This window comes from Capricornis sumatraensis, chromosome 2 (assembly GCF_032405125.1).
Source record: "Capricornis sumatraensis isolate serow.1 chromosome 2, serow.2, whole genome shotgun sequence".
NCBI classification, from domain to species: domain Eukaryota; kingdom Metazoa; phylum Chordata; class Mammalia; order Artiodactyla; family Bovidae; genus Capricornis; species Capricornis sumatraensis.
Window position 1 is genome coordinate 86,573,379 of NC_091070.1, and position 7,033 is coordinate 86,580,411.

Consider the following 7,033-nt stretch of genomic DNA (forward strand, 5'->3'; position numbering starts at 1 on the left):
CCGGCTCTGCCACTTGTTGGATGACCTTCACTTCCCTGTATGTAGGTCCTCCCAGTATAATGGGAATAATAATAGTACCTACTGCATAGAGTTGTAAAAATGAAGTGACATGTTCCTTGTAAAAAGTTCAGTGCCTGGCACAGATAAGGTACACATGCATGTTAGCTGCTGGTAGTAAAAGTAGTAGTAATAGTATCTGGAAACCAGTCCATGGGGAAAAGTTCATAACCTGGTATGGGGACAGGGCACAAACTCTGGAGCCTCTGCACCTCTTTACCAGCTGTGTGGGCCTGGGGGCAATGACAGTACAGAGGTTTCTCCGGGCTACTACAAGCATTCAGTTGGTATGGAAAATACTTAGTGCATGTTTTAAGAACACAATCAATATGAGCTGTTAGAAATATTCCAGATAGAGAATGCCTTAGTATTCCTAAAGCACATCCTAATTTTAAGGTGCAGAAGCAAGCTCATAGTTTCCTCACAGCAGGAAGTAAAGGGAAGTTAGGGGATTGAATTGAATTGATTAGTTTGTCCCGGAGCACGTTCTGTCTAGGTTCAGAACGACTATATGCTGTCACTGCTGTAAATAGAGCCCTGTCTGCTCTCAGCTCTGCAGGAGTATGAAGAGACCCAAACCGTGAACTCTTTTTCACTGAGAAGGGGTGACTAAACTCCCTCTGACTTACCTTCTGGTAAGGTCACCAAGAGAAGGAGGCCTGGAAGATGCTCTTAAAAATAGACTAGTGAATTGTGAAATAAGTACTTTATCATTCCAAAGTACTTCCACACATGATAACACCTCTAATCCTCACAGCCACCCTAAAGAAAGGAGGTATCATCCCCATTTCTCAGAGGAGGAAAGTGGTATACGGAGAACTGAAATGCCTTGCTCAAAGTTCCTCTATTAGTAAGAGGAAAATCTGGTTCTCTCTTGCTCTGCTCCTTACTAACTGAATGTTCGGAACCTCTCTTACCCACACATGACCCTATGGAATGTTCCTTGCTGGCATGTACTTTTCTTTGTTGGGACTGTTTTATTTTTCCAACTTTTTGGTTTCCTTGTTTCTTTTGGTCAGCCTAACTGTAAATCCCACACCCTTACCTGTTACATCATAGATGCAGAGTGCAGTGCACATGTGTACGAACACATACGCACACCCCTGTGCGCGTGTGTAAGCACGTGCTGGAGAACAACTGGAGTCTGCTTCTCGTATTTTATTATTTTTAAGTGTATTTTTAAAAGACGAAAATCTTTGATAGAGGTCAAAGACTGATGTGATTCAGAAAAATTTGAGTATGCTAAATCACTTTTTTGGACTGCAGCCTGAGAAATAATTCAGTCCCAAAAGGGAGGGGGGAGTGTTTTTCATTTTAAACGAACCATATTTTCTGAAAACATGATTTAATTTCTTTTATAAAAGAAGAGGGAAACAACTTTTGTTGGTCTCCAGCTGTCAAACCCGCCTCCCATACTTCTGCCCTGAAGCAAAAGGAAGGGACATCAGGTGACAGACCCCAAATTTCAACTAGTCACAGAAATTACAGACCTTCTTATCATATCCTCTTGACTTTCTGCCTTTCCACTACAATGAAGAACAGACACAGTTTAAATCAAAATGACTCTCATGGGCAATTTTACAAAACAAATAGAAGGCACAGGGAATTCCCCTCCCCCCACTTCCCCAGCTTTCCCTGCTGGGCCAGCCTGTTCCCTCTTTCCAGGCAGGCAGGAGCTAATAATTAAAAAGACCTTCCCCACCCCCAGACAGTGATGCGCTGCTTGCCAACAGCCCTGTTTGCCTTGAAGAAAGAGTATGACAAAATAAATACTAAAAACGACCAACTATAATCAGATGCCAAGTTCCATTTTCAGGAAAGGGCTTATCTATGGTGGCACCTCACTGCCCGGTGGTGGGGACTGATCCAAGCTCTGTTCTGGGTTTATCACGAGGCCAGGCCTATCACAGTCTTCCTCTTAGCCTTTCAACTTCCACGCTAGGACACTTTCCACAGAGACTATGAATAATTTCATTTACCATTAAAGAGTCAATTCAGAAATGTAGCAACTCGGGACTATTAAGAAACTCTTTAGATATTACTGCTTTTAGCACTAGGGGAAAGCTTGGTGAAGTCAGTAGACAGGAAATTAAAGGCAGGGTTAATCAGCACTCAGGAAATGTCATTATTTACAACAACAAAAAAATTTTTTTTTTTGGTATTCCGCTCACTGGATAAAACTTAGTCATATTTACATTACCTGTAGCTCCGTTACCTATAAACTGCGGAGCCTGAGAGTCCCAACACGGTGAGAAGCAAAACAGGTGTGCCCGCCGGTTCCCATTATGCACGTTAGCCCATGGCCTTGCACACACAGCCTGTTAAACAGCTGAGATAGAAACAATGATGGTGCAGGCCAAACACTAGCCTGAAGGCCTGTCTGTTTTGGGATTTGGCCATTTACATTGAATTTTTTTTTTAACTCACGTTTTTCACGAAACACAAATATTTGCCATGGCAACTGGGGTGTCACATGACATACTGCTACATTAACAGCTTGGAAAGACACAGCCCACCCGTGCTACAAATACAGTGAAAACATCTTGAGGAAGACGTGGATGTTAAAAGACAAGGTCTACAAAGAACAGGTAACAGTTGACTATGTAGACACAGTGGGATTAATTTCTTCTGTGTCATTTATCAATTCTGCTTTCATTTTTTTTTTAAAATGGGAGCAGCTGTAAACATGACCCCATAGGGTAAGCCCAGAAAAAAAGAAAAAAGAAAAACACTGCCAGCTGTCTGCTTCTATGCTGAAAAGTTTCAATTACCACAAGTCTGTCTGTGGCTCATAAATATAAGAAAGCAAGCTATAAAAGTCCAGCACCTTTAAACCAGGAGAATCTCCATTGGGATGAGCACTGTACTCTGAGGTCCCAAGGTCAGAGAATAGAGTCCCTTTCCCTTCCGCATTAAGATATCTGTCTAAAACTGGGGAACTTGTTCTATTATCCTATGCTTAAGGATAAAGGAAACTTCACAATAACATGCTTCCCTGGTGGCTCAGACGGTGAAGAATCTGCCTGCAATGCAGGAGACCTGGGTTCAATCTCTGGGTTGGGAAGGTCCCCTGGAGGAGGGCATGGCAACAAACTCCAGTATTCTTGCTTGGAGAAATCTTCATGGATTGAGGAGCCTGGCGGGCTACAGTCCATGGGGTCTCAGAGTCGGACATGACTGAGTTACTAAGCACAGTACTTAGAGCACACAGCACACAATAATATACCCCATGGAACGCAAATTTGTATATAAAGCTTTGTATTCCGGACTCCTGGGCCCTTGACCAGATAGCAGTAGAGATTAACTGAGTCAGTTAGTCTAGAAATAATGGAACATGATTGAATTTTTTAGATCCTACTGATATTGTCATGGTAGAGTTTACTTGCAGAACAATCTTCCCTTTTAAAATCAAATGCATCCCAGCAGCAGCAGAAATAATATTTAGTTTTATGAGAAACGTACAACTCTATAACATGCACATATTACCAAAAATCTCACTGAGGATATTGTAAATTAGAACAATTTTATTTTATTAGTTAGGAGTATGAATACCTTTGATCTCTGTCTCTTGAGAGAGAGAGTCTTCATTTCCTCTGGAATTGACTCTGTTCTCTGGGGTGCAGCAAACGGGGCTGTGGACAGAGGTGAAGAAGCGTTACCTCTTCCAAAAAGAGAGACTGATTCATTGGGTTGATGCTGTTGGGTTTCCACCTTAAAAGTCAGCTGGCTCTGTCACCCATTCACTGTTCACTACCAGTCATTCTTGTATCAATTCAATGAAACATTTGTGATCATTGACTTCAAAAGGAAAGCAAAGAGCATGGAAGAGCCACAGTTCCATCAGAATATAAGGTCAACTCCCCTATGCAAACTTATTAGAGAAAGAGGCACATTTTTAAAGAAAGCAATTTGGAAAGTTATATTTGTCTCATAAAATGTTTCACTCTAAGATTTCTTTTAATAGCTGTATTCCCAAGTTCGGACTAAAGGTACATGATGGTTGGGTTAGTTGCTAAGTCGTGTCCGACTCTTGTGACCCCATAGCCTGCCAGTTTCCTCTGTCCATGGGATTCTCCAGGCAAGAATACTGGAATGGGTTGCCATTTCCTTTTCCAGTAACTATATATAGGATGGACTATTGTAATGTATAATCATTTAAAAAGACAATTCTAAAGAATTTAAGAGGCTTGGGGTAAATAAAGCAAGTGAGAAACACAAGTAAATATTGTTTTTGGAATAAATCTATAAGCAACAACTTTTGGAGAACACATCTAGTCCATAGTGGAGGTAAGCCTACACGCTAGATAATGCTTGTAAGAGAAATCGAATCTCTCCTGTTGCCTGGCAGGCAACTATATATACCTCTCTATACCATGCTTTCTCTTATTGCATGTGCTAGGGTCTCAGCAAAGACAGCTGCCTTTACAAAACAGCTCAAATCTGACATTCTCAGGAAAGAAAAATCCTTACACTGCTCTTTTTAAGAAAGAGAACAAACAATTTATTTACATAGTTAATTGAGTCAAAGAAGTGAGGCTTCTTTCTACTCATTTCCTTAGTCTACCCCTTTTCTGTCAGTTCTCTAACAACAATGTTAGAAAGAATTAACAGGTACTCTTCAAATGTCAGCACCCTTCGATAGCTCAGCTGGTAGAGCAGAGGACTGTAAAGGTGATAAGCTGCTGTCATCCTTAGGTCGCTGGTTTGATTCCAGCTCAAAGGAGGTAATAAACTTTGGCTTTCCTGATAGCTCAGGTAAAGAATCCACCTGCAATGCAGGAGACCCTGGTTTGATTCCTGGGTTGGGAAGATCCCCTGGAGAAGGGATAGGCTACCCACTCCAGTATTCTGGCCTAGAGAATTTCATAGTGTTGCAGAGTCGGACACGACTGAGCATCTTTCACTTTCTTTAAATACAGCATATCCATATACAGTGTAGAATTCCACTTTGAGCACTCGGTTCTCTCACACTGCCTCAAGTAGGCTGCAGGGAATGTCTGCAGCCATCTCCTAAAAAGTAGCAGGAATTCCACTGTCTGAGCACTAGAGATCATCTCCACAAAAGACTTTGCGTTGGACAAACCCTATTTTACCACCTTTCTGGTTTTTCTGCTTCCAGCGATCCTCCTATACTGTGAGACTGCCCACCACCTTCCCCAAGGTGAGGCAATTGGCCATACAACTGGCTATACAATGGATTCTGCATCACAGATTCAACCAATTTCTATCCACGGTTGGCTGAATCCACAGACACAGAACCCAGAAATAAATAGGGCCAACTGTGCAATGCCATTTTATAGAAGACACTTGAGCATCTGCAGATTTTGGTATCCATGGCAGGTCCTGGAGCCAAAAATCCCCTGTGGACACAGAGGGACGACTGTAGTGTGTGAAGATACCATTTTCATCCTACAAGTTTTTGCCTTGACTTCTGTGCTCTCCCACCCAGTTTCCACTTGGACTTGGCTCACTAACTTTGAAGGTCAGTTCACACTGAATACTGAGGATAGTATGAATTCAGATTCACCCATAAAGCCTGTTTTTCCTATTATCTGCAACTTCAGTATACTTTTTGTTTAACTTTCAGGTTCCTGCAGACAAATGAGACTTATTGCTAAATTACCATGATGAAACAAAATAGTAGTTGTGAAGTGGGCATAATTTTTAAAGGAATTTATTAAATTAAATTTATTAATTCCTTTTTAAAGGAATTTATTAAAATTTCACTAAAATTTGGTAGGATAAAAATATGATTGCAATTTCACATGGATAATCCATGGTTAATGGTTATCTCTAAAAAAATTTTTGGAGGTTTTTCTTTGTTACCTGCAGAAATACTATCATTAAATTTATAACTTCATATGGCCTTGAACTTTATGGGATACATGCATTTGACGAATGTCTGCATCCTAAGATGCTGCCTATTTTGCTACTCAGTTTCCATTCTGAAAAAATCTGTAGGGTAAATTTAGCCTCAGTGTCGGGGGAAAAAAAATCTTGTCTTTCTGGAAATATTTGTATGATTCTTATGGTAGCAATTTATTGTTATGTGCTTCCCAAGAAGCCATCTCACTTTTTTCCTTGCTAATTTTAGAACCTCAACTTTTTTTCAGGGTATCAACATCCCCAGCTTCTAGGGTTTCCAGATTTAGGAAAACAATTTTTTTTAAAGGGTATGCAGTTAAATTTAAACTTTAGATAAACAACAAGTAATATTTTAAGTGAGCCCCAGATATTAAATATATTTCAAAGAACAGAATTTCATGAATGGATTAGACCAAGCATAATCAATAATACTAAGTATTTCATTTATGTTCCCAGTCCTAATACTAATCCTAATCTTATACTTGCACATTCACTTTCAGCCTTTCTTGTCTTTAACAGTGGCCGTGTGACCAGTGAGAAGTGAAAGGAGGCCCGTTCAAGGGCTTCTGGGAAGAGACTGGTGCTACTATTTCCCCCTCTTCCTGCCTGGAATGAGCATGTTAAGGCACAAATCTGCAGGAGTCATCTTAGAGCTGTGAGGTGGATGAATGAAAGCTAAAGAAGGTAAAGCGGAAAGAGAGTTGTTACAACGCTGTGTATAAGCACCATCATCGCTAGTTTCCCTACTTCCTGATTCCTTAGGAGACAAATGAACTCACTGTTTAAGCCCTGCTAGTTAGGGTTTCTGATAGTTGCAGTCACATACATGCCTGATAGGTACCCTTCCCTCCCGCTCCTTCGCTCCATACCACACATCCTCTTATTGCACGTGCCAGGGTCTCAGGGACAATGTCCAACAGTGACGGCAGTAAGACTGAGGGCAGCAGTGGTCATCCTTGAACTGTCTCTGCTTTTAATGAAGAAATACTAACAGAATACTTCTAAAGCCTCCCTACTAAGAACACTGCTTTGGGCTTTTGGTTGAAGACAACAATCAAGTTCAGAAAATTCTCTTCTACTTCTATTCTGCCCAGAAGATTTTCTCTTATTA

General features: G+C 40.9%; 1 protein-coding gene and 1 non-coding gene across 4 annotated transcripts in view; one reads left to right on the forward strand and one right to left on the reverse strand.

Moving 5' to 3' along the window:
* LOC138073110 (IQ domain-containing protein H-like) overlaps positions 1-1,568 on the reverse strand; it is a 131,559-nt gene extending 129,991 nt beyond the window's left edge. For all 3 annotated transcript variants that reach the window (XM_068964604.1, XM_068964603.1, XM_068964605.1), the window contains exon 1: positions 1,548-1,568. The gene's annotated coding sequence lies outside the window, so the exon portion shown is untranslated. The remainder of the gene's footprint in view (positions 1-1,547) is intronic.
* A 3,121-nt stretch (positions 1,569-4,689) lies between these two features.
* TRNAY-GUA (transfer RNA tyrosine (anticodon GUA)) lies at positions 4,690-4,780 on the forward strand. Its single transcript is given in 2 exon segments — positions 4,690-4,726; positions 4,745-4,780. It is a non-coding gene; the product is annotated as a tRNA-Tyr (tRNA).
* The last annotated feature ends 2,253 nt before the right edge of the window (positions 4,781-7,033 follow it).